The 13,051-nt window shown below is 34.4% G+C and overlaps 1 long non-coding RNA gene across 1 annotated transcript in view; it reads left to right on the top strand.

Annotated features, from left to right (window-relative positions):
- LOC135231226 (uncharacterized) overlaps window positions 1-11,097 on the top strand; it is a 45,891-nt gene extending 34,794 nt beyond the window's left edge. Inside the window, exons 2-3 of the long non-coding RNA XR_010321886.1 lie at window positions 4,562-4,635; window positions 9,561-11,097. This is a non-coding gene — a long non-coding RNA (uncharacterized LOC135231226). The remainder of the gene's footprint in view (window positions 1-4,561; window positions 4,636-9,560) is intronic.
- The last annotated feature ends 1,954 nt before the right edge of the window (window positions 11,098-13,051 follow it).

Raw genomic sequence — 13,051 nt, 5'->3', positions numbered from 1 at the left:
TGTTTTTGGTGAGTCTATTTTTTTCTTGTATTTTATTTTGATGTGTAGGATACTTAGTCTTCTTTGTAGTTTCCTTAATATTTACTCCTATTTTTCTAAGTTTAAACCTAATTACATTTCTTTATATCTCCTTCTCTTCCTCTCCATATGAAAGATCTGTGACTACATTTCTTAGTCCCTTTTTATTTTTTTAATGTTGTCTCATGTAATGACATTGCTGTTTCCCTGTTTTGAGCCTTTCTTTAATCTCCATTTGTTTTTGTGGTTTCTCTATCTTGGTTAATGTCTGATTGCTCTGTCCAGTGTCCTCGTCTTGGGTTGACCCCTGGTGTTGATTTTCTAACCAACAAACTCCTTTTAATATTTCTTGTAGTTTTGATTTGGTTTTTACGAATTCCCTAAATTTCTGTTTATCTGGAAATGTCTTAATTTCACCTTCATATTTGAGAGACAGTTTTGCTGGATACATAATTCTTGGCTGGCAGTTTTTTCCCTTTAATGCTTTATATGTGTCATCCCATTGCCTTCTCACCTGCATGTTTTCTGCCAAGTAGTCTGAGCTTATTCTTATTGAGTCTTCTTTGTAGGTGACTTTTTGTTTATCCCTAGCTGGTCTTAAAATTCTCTCTTTTTCTTTGGTTTTGGCAAGTTTTATTATAACATATCTTGGTGACTTTCTTTTAACATCTACCTTTTGTGGAGTTTGATGAGCATCTTGGATAGATCTTCTCATCTTTCATGATATCAGGGAAGTTTTCTGCCAACAAATCTTCTACAATTCTCTCTGTATTTTCTGTTGTCCCTCCCTGTTCTGGTACTTTAATCACTCTTAGGTTATTTCTCGTGATAGAGTCCCACATGATTCTTAAGGTTTCTTTTTTTTTAAAATTCTTTTATGTGATTTTTCTTCAACTATATTGGTCCCAAGTTCTTTATCTTCAAGTTCACCAATTCTGCCTTCCACTTGCACAATTCTGCACCTCTGACTTTCTGTTCAGTTGTTTAATTCTGTAATTTTATTGTTAATCTGAATTTCTGATGGCTGTCTCTCTATTGATTCTTGCAGCTTATTAAATTTTTCATTATGTTCTTGAACAGCCTTTTTAATTTCTTCAGCTGTTTTATCTATGTGTTCTTTGGCTTGTTCTGCATATTGTCTGATCTCCTTCCTGATGCCTTGAAGGGTTCTGTATATTAATCTTTCGTATTCTGCATTTGGTAATTCCAGGAGGGCACTTTTATCTAGAAGATCTCTTGATTCTTTGTGTTGAGAGCTTGTTGAAGCAATCATGGTCTGTTTCTTTATGTGATTTGATATTGACTGTTGTCTGTGAGCCATCTATAAGTTATTATATTAGTTTATTTTATGTTTGCTTTCTGTATCCTAGCTTCTTGCTTTGTTTTGATATTCCTAAATAGGTTGCTTAAGTGAGCTAAAAAAAAAAAAAGCTAGCTTGATTATTTTCACCTTAGAAGCTTGGACATCCCATCACCAGATAGGTAGAGCTGTTATCAGGTATATCAGTCTAGTAGTCCATTCACTTTTCTTGTTTGGATTCAGCTCAGGTGTCCAGGTAGCTGGTCATCAAGTGTGTGGTATAGGCTCTGTCCTACAGTCTTAGAGGGGAAGGGGTGATTGGTGTACAAACCAGTATCTGGTTGCAGCAGGGGTCACACTCTGAGTAAGGCAGGGGGCTGAGAATCGTTCCCCAAGTGTCTCTGAGGGAAGCACGTCCCTCTTCCCTAGATCACACAGGTGGGTGGGTTGTGCAGATGGAGCATGGGTACCCAACGCTTTTGGTTGTAAGGACCGGGAAGTACCAGTTATCATTGGACCCCTGTTGCGGGTGGCTGGGTGACGTGGGTGGAGCCACCAGTTCTTAGGTCCCTGATGTGGGTAGGTGAGGACCCTATTTAATAGACAAAGCAGTGTCAAATATCGAACACCCACCTCTCTACCACACAGCTGAAACAGTTGCAGTCAGCCATCAAGGCCCTATTCTCCTGAAATAGGCCCACACAGGTCCATGCTAGGGGGAAACATATTCAAAGTCCATGGACAGTTTATACCTGGGCAGGAGCTGCTTCTGTCCAGAGCTCCCCAGGCTAGTGGAGCTGGCAAGTTATCTTTTCCCCCAATTGCGAGTTTATTCCTTCTCTAAGGCTGGGAGAATGGTTCCTGGTTTTCAACAGGGCCTATCTCAGACCCAGGGAAATCAACAGCCTATTAAGCCAGCTTGGGGGCAGGGGGTTCAGTAAAATATGCACAAGTTCTTAGCTTTTGCCGAGAGCATCATTCTTCTCTGGTTCCAGAGAAGTGAGTAGGCTGTGTGGCTGGCTGCTTCTCCCTGAGGAAACTATGGCTGAACGCCACTACAAGCCCACCACAGCCACTCCTGGGAATGGTGCCTGAGGGATCCTGGCAAATCAGGTCTGGCAACTCCTCTCCGCTTTTGAACCATCTCTTCCTCCCCCTGACACTGAGTCCATTTTCTAACTTTGCCTTTGATGTTCAGGGCTCCTAGCTTGTCATAAATATAATTGTTTCACTTGTTTGGGTTTTTATTGTAAGAGGGTTCGCTGGAAGCATCTGGCTATTCCACTATGTTGGCCCACCTCTTTTTTGTATTCTTGATGATTTTTTTGTTCCACTATTTCTGGCCAATAATTTAATCTCCAGTTGTGTATATTCTGCTTTTTAGGCTGCCTTTGGAGGGTTATTTTAAAAATTATTGTTATATATATATGTGTGTGTGTATGCATATATATGTTTTTATTTCTAAGATCTCTAATCATTTCTTCATTGTCAGAATACTTTAATGTTGAAGATATTTTAAAATATTTTTCTAGTCATATGATTATCTTTACTTAATAAAGTATAAGTATTTCTGGTTGTGCTCTGTTTCATTATGTGGTTTTTCCTATAAGAATCTAGTAACTCCAGATGGAGAAGTTGAAGTTGCTTATAAAGCTCTCTGTAGCTTCTGCTTCTACAGACTAAGAAGGCATTTGCTCAACTCTGTATCAGTGAGATTAAGTATGGACAGGATTTTTCTTGTAAGGGATAGTTGTCATCACCTTCAACGACAAATTTTATCATTTATTAACATGGAACTTTTAGTATATCTGCCCAACATCACAGTATTTCAAGATCCCTCTCTTTCCTCTTGTTCCTTTTGCCCCAATTACTTCTTTTAACAATGAATGTTTAGCAAGTGCATAGTATAGTTTAAAAAATATATTAAAAACTTGAGAGTAAGGAAAAAAGCAAATTTCTCCCCTGAAGTTAACTCCACTCAAGTGTATCAAACTTAAGTACTCCTCACTCTTCAAGACTCTGTCATATCCTCTCGGAATCCTTATTGGAACCAATAGGTCAAGTGTGCCCACTCTCAGTGCTAACATCCTCACATTTAGAACCCGACATACTATTTGCTTATCATTCTTTTGCTCTTATTTCACTTTAGGTCTAACTCAGGTCAAGGACCTTGTCTTAATTATATTTGTGTTCCCACAATGAGTATATAGAATTGAGTAAATACTCATAAAATTCAAGCAAATATAACTGTAACATTTGAAATAAAAATGGCTTTGACTAATTAAGCAGCACTAAATATTTTTAAATCCCTTTTTTCACTTACATTGAGAGAGTTTTCTTAGTAAAATTCACCAAATTTTCTCGGAAAGTTTGATCAAATCTCTGCATGCTACTTGACTATGACTAGACTAACAAGTGTATCAATACGAAGACCATGCAGTGATTTTTGTAGGGTTAACATGAATTAAAATCTAAGAAGGAAACAGAGTTCATCTATAGAAATAAGTTCAGGAGTTAGTTTCACAGTTACTTGTCAGAAACGAAAAGAATTGTGACTGTTTCCATGTTCATATAGAACCTTCCCTCTACAATATGTTTCTGACACATCTATTTCATAGAGAATATTTTAATGTAGTTGTATTTGCCATGGCACAAATTTTTATCAAACTACACAACCATTTAATTGTTGATATGGAAATAGCAAATTATATACCATAGAACACATGTCCTGGTGGTTATATAGATATCAGAATTTTCTGGAATGTATATAGAATTTATGATCTCTTATTGAATACAATCAGTTTTCTTCAGTCTTCAGGATATTTTAATAGAAGAAACTTTAGATAGCCAAGTGTTCAGCATTTATGGAATAAGTTAATTTTTATCAAGCATTTTCAATGCTGACATTTTCATAAACACAATTGAAACATATACACCCACGCACACACAAAAAAAGGAATATTGATAAATTAAAAAATCACAGAAGAACTTGAATTTGTTGACCAAGTCTCAGGTATTCATAGTTATACCTAAATTTCAATCACATCCCCAAAGGAATCTGCATATGTATTATTTATATTTTAACTTTCATTGGTAACAAAATTCATAGAGAGAAGAGAGTAGCTACCTCTAAGTAACTCGACAAGGTTAACAAAATTTAAGACAAGCGGAATCCCCAGGTTGCGCAAATGCGGAAATGCTTAACTTTTAACTAAAATGTTGGTGACTTGAATCTACCCACAGGCACCTCAGAAGAAAGGTCGCAAACTTAAAAACCCTATGGAGCACAGTTCTACTCTGCAACACGTGGGGTCACTGTGAGTCTGACTCAACTTGACAGTGGTCAAGTTGCTTTGTTTTACATTTTGGAGATTATAAATTGAGTTGAAAGTTATAAGTTGCTAAATATATAGTCTAATAAAATAGAATGTTGATTTCTATCTATCTAGTATATTTCTTCACAAAATAAATTTAATGTAATGATTAACCTCTTAAGCTCCTAGTCTGACATAAAAGTCTGTTTTTGTTTCTGTAATCCTACCTTCCTCTGCGACTGGGTTGGAATTACGCTTTTTAATGTTTTGTATCTACATGCAATTAGACTAATCAAATTAGATTTTTGTCTTCAGTGCCTTTTTGTCTGCTTTTGTATTTTAAAGATCTATCCTTTTTCCAGTTTACTGTTAGGTGACAGTGTACATTTAGGTTCTGAAATAATTTACACTAGGCAGACTAGTCAACTTGATTCAAAATCGTTCACATAAAACATGCTAAGATCATTTATCTCCAGACCAATATTTAAATGAAGGTTCTATTTAAGATTTGTGATAACAAAAATAATCAAATATAGAACATGAAAACCCTGGAAATCGGGGGATGGTTCACCCAAAACGAAACCATCTTTTATTCCACTATCAACTAAATATCTTGTTTTTCTTTAATGAAATACTTCAGGTAGTCCCAAACTACTTTCTAGTGACCTTATTCTCTAATGTGTGGTACCATATGTAATAGAGTTCATATTCATCTATATTTAAATTATAGACAAAAAGTACTTAGATTTTGATCAAAAGAATAATCTTTGCCATTGAATCAGATTTTACAGTGTCATTTAAACTTTTGGTATCTTGCCTGAAAATGAGCATGTTTCATAAATTTTTTAAATAAGTGAGAATGTCAATTGCTGGTGTTGCATCATTCCCAGAAACTCTAAATTAAACATTAGCATTGAAAAATATAGCTAAAATTATGCTGATTTCTAAACTAATTCTATTGAATTTACTTGAAGAGCAATAAATTTGAAATTTGTGAATGGTAATGGCCTTAAAAAGGTACAGTATGGGTTTATAACTCTACATTTTATTCTTATGGGATAAGAAATTTTATTTTACTATTTGTTTATATTTATAGGCAACGGGCTATTGTATTTATATTTTATTTTAGCTTTTCTTATGATGGTCTCTTATTTATGACCTTATGTTTCCTCCAAACAATTTGTATAATGGTTTAGAATTTTTTTTCTTATGATGGTCTCTTATTTATGACCTTATGTTTCCTCCAAACAATTTGTATAATGGTTTAGAATTTTTTTTACTTAATTATGAGTTTCCTTCAAATACGAATTATGAGTTTCCTTCAAATATAGGATCCAACTTTTTCTTCTTGTACAAAGGGCCAGATCCGCTCAGCCAGTGAAGAATCACACAGAGAATCATTATGTCACCAGATCTTCAGAGAAAACTCCTGAGTAGAAGCCCAGGCTATGTTTTAGGAAGCATCTTGAGGAGAAAAAAGTGCATACTTAGGTTAATAATAGAGTCAAATTAAGAGAACACCACCCCCAAAATGAATTATCCTTAGAGGATACTAGGAAAATCAGGGCATAAATAAAGTCTTAATAACTCTTAATCTCCACCTCTAGAAGACCTATAGAGCTATGAAAAGCACTGGATAGCTGATTATAAAATTATAATTGCTAATGATAATAATGGAAAAAATACACTCTTTTTTTTGGCATGACAATGTTATTGTGGTTAAATTAAAGGAAAGAACAATCTTCGTATTATTTAGAGGTAAATTTTGAAAGAATTTACAGTGAAGTATTTTAAAGCCTAAATAATGTAAGGCAAGAAAGTGGGCTGCAGTATAAATGAAGCAGGATTGACCACATGCTCATATTAGTTAAAGCTGGAGAGCAGGTACATGGAGGTGCATTCAACTAATTCTGTTTTGGTTTATGCAAAAAATTCTCCATAAAAAAGTTAGTTATTAAGTTTTTTAAAGCGTTTTAGCCAGCAGGGGATGACAAATGGAAATGAATACTGTAACATCAATTATTAATAATTGACAATTTGTAAAATATCAGGGATGCTCTGTTAAATCCAAAAATAAAAGGTTAATAAAGTACCTGGTCCATTATTTTGGTGATACAGATGATCAGACTAAACCGTCTCATGTTGTCTGTGTGTTGTTAGAGTTAGTTTTCTTACAAACAGGGACAACTAGAGATTTTGTATATATTCCTAATTTTCAATTGTCAGTTTACACTTCATATAAGCATATTTTTAAGTTGTTGCAAACAGCACATAAAGGGAAAATGGAACAGAGAATAATTTATGTCTTGACCTTTCTACACTAGTGTATTATCTGATGGCAATAGTGGCATTGAAGAGTTCAGCTGTAATTTTAAAGTTACTTACAAAACCAAAATTGGAAACAGTGATTTTTTGGCCTTTGTTTATACATCTTAGTATGTATAGATAAGTGAATATATGACATTTCTGTGGAAAATAAAGACACTAATACATCATTTCAATGAAAACTAAATAACTCACTTTTTCTCTCCATATAGTTATATGTGGGAGCATATACTCAAGCGGATGTGTGTGTGTGTCTATACATGTGAGAACATTGTGATGCAGAAAACAGATTTAGATCCCTTTTTTTTAAATCTCAAAAAAGAAAAATTTAAACTATAGACTCCATTGCCCTTCTTTGTCATATATTTAAGAAAATCAAAAGAAATAATGACAAATGACGTATAAAAGCATACCAATAGCTTCTCTGAAAACAGGTCCTAACACAGTCTTGATTCTCAGCTGAATATGTTACCTAAAAACAATTTCCCTAAATGATAAAAATAGACACTTTCTGTTGACTTTTAAAGGACAGTACTTGAGCTTGTTCTGGAAAATTGACTTAATAGATTGATTGTGGATATTAGGGATCATCCAAACCAACCTCAAAATTTTACAGATGAAGAAATTAAGACCCAAAGAGATTAAGTAATTTGATGAAGGTCAAACAAACAGGAGGCTCTTTGGAGGAGTGGATTCAGTATACTCTTTTGATTTTGTTTGGAATTTCTATGCTATTTTATAGCTACACACTTTAAAAAGCAGAAAGAACCTTGAAATAACAACAACCACAGTTTTTTTTTCACTTCCTTCAATTGCAGTGCATTGTTGCCTTCTGCCCATAATTGGATCTCTACAAAACTAATTTGTGTCTTCAAAAAAAACAAATTGACCAAATTGAAAATATACTTAGTAAACTTAGGCAACCATTGGTAAGAGACTGAGATGCCAACAGAGATTTAGGCAAATTTCGTGGGGTGCTCAACTATAAGTTGGATTTTCTCCATATCATACTTGTCAAATACTAGGGTTGCACAGGATGTAGGCTTAAAAATCTAATCCAAAAACCTCTAAAATATCAGAGTTGTTTAGCAGTCTTGTGACCAGAGGTACTCTCCACAGGAAGATAAATAGAATAAAGAACAAAGAACCCTGATTCAGTATAGAAGCTAACTGGGTATAAATGATCAGCCATAAATCTATTATAATGGCTGAAAACCAAAACAACCAAACCCAGTGCCATTGAGTCGAGTCCAACTCATAGCGACCCTACACTAAAGGATATCTTCCTCTAGAGAGGATGGCTATGGGAAGACTAAATCATCTCTAGAGGAAGATATCCTTTAATGTTACTTTTTTATTTTGTTTTTTTACATAAATGGTCCAGCATTTAGGAAAGAGAGAAAAAAAATGCCTATGTTTGCCAAATGACAGAACCACATGACTAAAAAACCAAATGAAAACAATCATGTAATAAAAACTCACACACGGTGATTTAGATATTGGACTTGGTTGAAAAGAGCTTTAAAATAACTATACTTAGTATGTTTAAAAGAATAATAAAAGAGATGGTAAAGGTTGATGAAGAGATTAATTATACTAGAGAATTATAATCTATAAGAGGAGCACTGGTGGCACAACAGTTAAGCACTTGGCTGCTAACCAGAATGTTGGCAGTTCAAATCAACCCAGCAGCTCGGAGTGAGAAAGACCTGGCAATCTGCTTCTGTAAGGATTAAAGCCAAGAAAAGCCTGTGGGGCAGTTCTACTCTGTCACATGGGGTAGCTATGAGTCGAAAATTGACTCGATAGCACTCAGCAAAAAACTCCAGTGTAATCTATAAGATCATATTTTCCTTTTTTTTTTTTTTGAGTAAGAATTGGTAGTTTTTTTTCCCTAATAATTTGTCCATGCCATGTAAATTATCTATTTTTTTAATGCAGTTGTTATAATCATTTTATAAATGTTTAATAATCATTTTTATTTCTCTAAGTCAATAGTAATATCCCCTCTTTCATTCATGACTTTAGCAACTGGAATCTTCTTCCTCTCTTTTTTGTATCAATCTAGCTAAAGATTTGTCAGTTTTGTTAATCTGTTCAAAGAACTAATTTTGGTTTCTTTAATTTTCTCTATTTTTTATTCTCTATTTCATTAGTTTTACTCTAATCTTTATTATTTCCTGCTTTCTTGCTTTGGGTTTAGTTTGCTCCTTTTGTTTTTTAAGTGTCCCAAGGCTGAAAGTTATTTGAGTTTTGTTTTTTTTTTTCTTTTTTAGCATAGGCATTTGCAGTTATATATTTACAACTGTATAATCTAGATACAACTATATAATCTAAATATAACTTTAGGTGCATCTCATAAACTTGGGTATGTAAGTATAGTACTTGCTGGAAAGATGCAGATTTGCTATGTTATTATCTTCATTTTTAATCATCTCAAAATATTTTCTAATTTCTTTCATGATTTGTTTTGACCTGTCAGTTATTTAGGAGTGTATTATCTATTTTCTACATATTTGCAAATTCCCGAAATTTTTCTGTTACTGATTTCTAATTTCATTTCATGTAGTCAGAGAATATACTTTATATATTTTTAATTACAGTAAAATCTGCGAAAGTCAGAACATATGTAAGGTGGAAGCCTGTCGGAGAAGAAAACTCAAATACTTTCTACTAAAATGAGGGATAGAGAAAAGGTAAGACCGCACACTGTCAAAGGGAGAAAACTTGCAAGACCCAGAAAAACAAGGTAGTTCCATCAAGTGCCAGCTTTCACAGGTTTCACTGTATTTTAAATTTATTGAAGTTTGTTTTTATAGTTTAGCATATGGTCAATCTTAGAGAATTTTCTCTATGCACTTGAGAAAAATAGGTTTTCTGTGGTTGTCAGGTGGAGTGTTTTTAGGGTGTCTGTTTGATCTAGTGATTTATAGTGTTTCCAAGTATTTTATTTCCTTGTTTATCTGCCTAGTTGTTCTAGCCGTTATTGAAAATGGGCTACTGAAATCTCTGTTTTTTATAATTGTCTATTTGTCCCTTCAATTCTGTAAGGTTTTGCTTCATATATTTTGAAATTCTGTTGTTAGGTGCATTTAAGTTAATAATTAATTGTTAGATCTTCTGATGGATTGACAATTCTATCATCATAAAATGTCCCTCTTTACTGACAGTAACATTTTTTATTTAAAGTTTATTTGATCTGATGTTAGCACAGCCACTCCAGTTTTCTTTTACATTATGTTTTCTTTTAAGTGTTTGAAAAAATTGAAAATTTCTGCTTTTCTGTCTTTGTCTATTCATTTCAACATCTGAGTCACCTTGATTTTCTTATCCATTCTTTTTTTTCCTCTGTAAAGAGCACATTTCTGTTTCTCTGCATGCCTAATAATTTTTTTTATTATTTTATGCTAGATATAATGTTTCTTATATTTTCAGTAGTCTAGATTTATTGCTATCTATTTTTTTTATTTATCTATCTATATTTATTTATTTTTAGAATGCTGCATTTTGTTGGCAAACCATTAATTGACTGGTGGATTACCATGTTCCTTTTAAAGTGTATTTTTATGTTCTGTTAGGCAAATCTAGGGCAACCTTACTCCTGAGATATGGCTTTCAGTGGTCTTCAGAAAAGTGCCTCTTTTTTGGCTGATCAGAACTATGTTTGTCAGCATCATGCAGCCTCCAAAATCTCTGTTCAGCTCCTTGTTCCCAGCAGCTCTTCTCTTCCAAGTCTTCCCTGTGCACGCTCAGGTTAGTATTCTGCCAAAAACTCAAGGACACCCTGTAAAGATCTTTGTAACTCCTTCTTATGCATCCCCTTCTCTCTAGTATCCTGCCCCTCGAACTCCAGCTCCCCCTGCAGTCACAAAATCTGATTTCTGCCTCATTAACTCAGAAAGACCACAGTGTTCTTCTTGGGCTCCAACTGAATGCTCTGATCCAGAAGTGCTGTTAGGCAGAGGCCCTGGCCAATCGTGGGGCTAATCTCATCTCTTTCCCCTGTCATGGAAATCACAGTCCTGTGGTGCCTATTACTCATTCTGAAAACAGTTGCATATATTTTGTCCAGTTTTATTGTTGTTCATAGTGGGAAGAAGATTACGTTACCAATTGCTCTGTCAAGACCGAGAGCAGATTTCTACCCTTACATTTTATTATTGTTGGGACAGATATTTAAAAAAAAAATGCTGGCCCAAAACTTTACTTACTTTTTAAAAATATTTTTATTTTTTTTTTCCTCTCTAGAATGTCTCTCTCCAAACTATAACATTTAAGTTCGTTACTATCTTTCACCTTTTTATTAGCTTTGACATTTTCAGGAGTGAGTCATGTCTAGTAATAAGATCAGATTTAAGTTTTCTATCTTTGGTCACTTTTTTTTCTTGTACATTATGCGCAATGAGTCTTTCTAGAATGACTTTTCAAATATTAGGCTATTTTCTTGGTGTAAATTTATAATTTCCTCAGTTAAAAATCAAACTTGTTACCTTCCCAAGTAAGTGTACTGTCACAGAGAACAAACTGCAATACTTTTAAAATCATTTAATGCAAATACTTAGAGACTACTGCAATGTTGAGGGTTGATATGTGAGAAATATAAACAATAGCATCAAATTTAGCCTAAATTGACTAAGGCAAAAGTTGTCATCACTTCCACGGAGAGATAAAGGCTATTCCATAAACTTATTTTGACCTGCCTTGTTTGATCAAGAAAACGTGTGCACACAAATGCAATAATTCTATTACTAGAGCAAAATGTAAAGAATATTTATATTAACATCTGCATTCTAAAGTCATTTTGATAATAAATTTTCAGTTTATCTCCTGAGAAGCCACAAAATGGAGAAAGGAACTAATACCACATTTAATTGGATGACCAAAGAAGAAAACTTTATCATTTTACTCTTCATAGTGTATCCTAGAGGAGCCCTGGAGGTGTGGTGGGTAAGCACTCAGCTGGTAACAAGCTGCTAACCAAAAGCCTAAGGATCAAGCTCACCAGCTGCTCTGTGGGAGAAAGATGTGGCAGTCAGCTTCCATAAAAATTCCCAAACCCAAAACCTGCTACGCTTGAGTTGATTCTGACTAAACCCATAGGATTTCCAAGGCTGTACATCTCTATGGAAGTGGGCTACCACATCTTTCTCCCTCAGAGTCTTTGGTGGTTTTGAACCGCTGACCTATTGGTTAATAGTCAATCGTTTTAACCACTGTAGCGCCAGGGCTCCTTTCATAAAGATTACGGCCTTGGAAAACCTTTGAGGCAATTGTACCCTGTCCTATAAGGCGCTATGAGTTGGAATCTACCAAACGATTTGGTTTTTTGGGTTTAGTGTTTCCTCAAGACAGTGTCCTTGCTGGGATTCTTAATACTTCTTAAAGGATGGTAGGGGAATGTTGGTTATATGCGTTAAAGTATTCATGAATGCCACCTGAAGCTATTTTCTCTTTGAATACTAAATTGCTCTTTGTAGTTCCTTATAATTACTTGTATTGTGTGCCAAAATAACCAAGATATGGTTTCTTCTATAGCCCAAATACAATTATTTCCTGAAACTACCTTGCTCTGTTTACCTGGCTCTGATTTTCTCTAACAGTTCCTTCCAATATTAGATAATGTATTTTTTCCCTGCCAGCATTTCAGTGTATGTGTGTTTGTACATTTTCATAACTCCTTTTTTTTCAAATGGCATTATGCCTTTGCACATAAATTCTTCTCTTTTCCCTTGTCATGTCTGCTAATCTTTTTGCTGTTGTTGCTGCATTTGGCACTGCAAGTTCAATTTAACTTATGAAAATCAAGCTGTCTATTCTGCTTCATTCATCATCATCAAAATCATTCTGGGATCAAAACTTGTTTTCTATTATCTTGTTATTTTTTGGTGATGATATATGGAAGGGAAAGTAGACAGTGGCAGGGTATAGGATTGAACTGTAGTTTATAGCTAACATCTGCCTCTGCATAGTAACCTTGTGGGATTTGTGCAGACTCTTATCTACAAAAATCAAAATTCAGAGAGAAGCTTTTTCTGCCAAATGTTCTTTGGATGTAGAACTCAGTATGTGGGTCATCAAAAGAAAATTCAAATGT

This window comes from Loxodonta africana, chromosome 4 (assembly GCF_030014295.1).
Source record: "Loxodonta africana isolate mLoxAfr1 chromosome 4, mLoxAfr1.hap2, whole genome shotgun sequence".
Classification (NCBI taxonomy): domain Eukaryota; kingdom Metazoa; phylum Chordata; class Mammalia; order Proboscidea; family Elephantidae; genus Loxodonta; species Loxodonta africana.
This window is presented reverse-complemented; position numbering and strand designations above follow the sequence as displayed.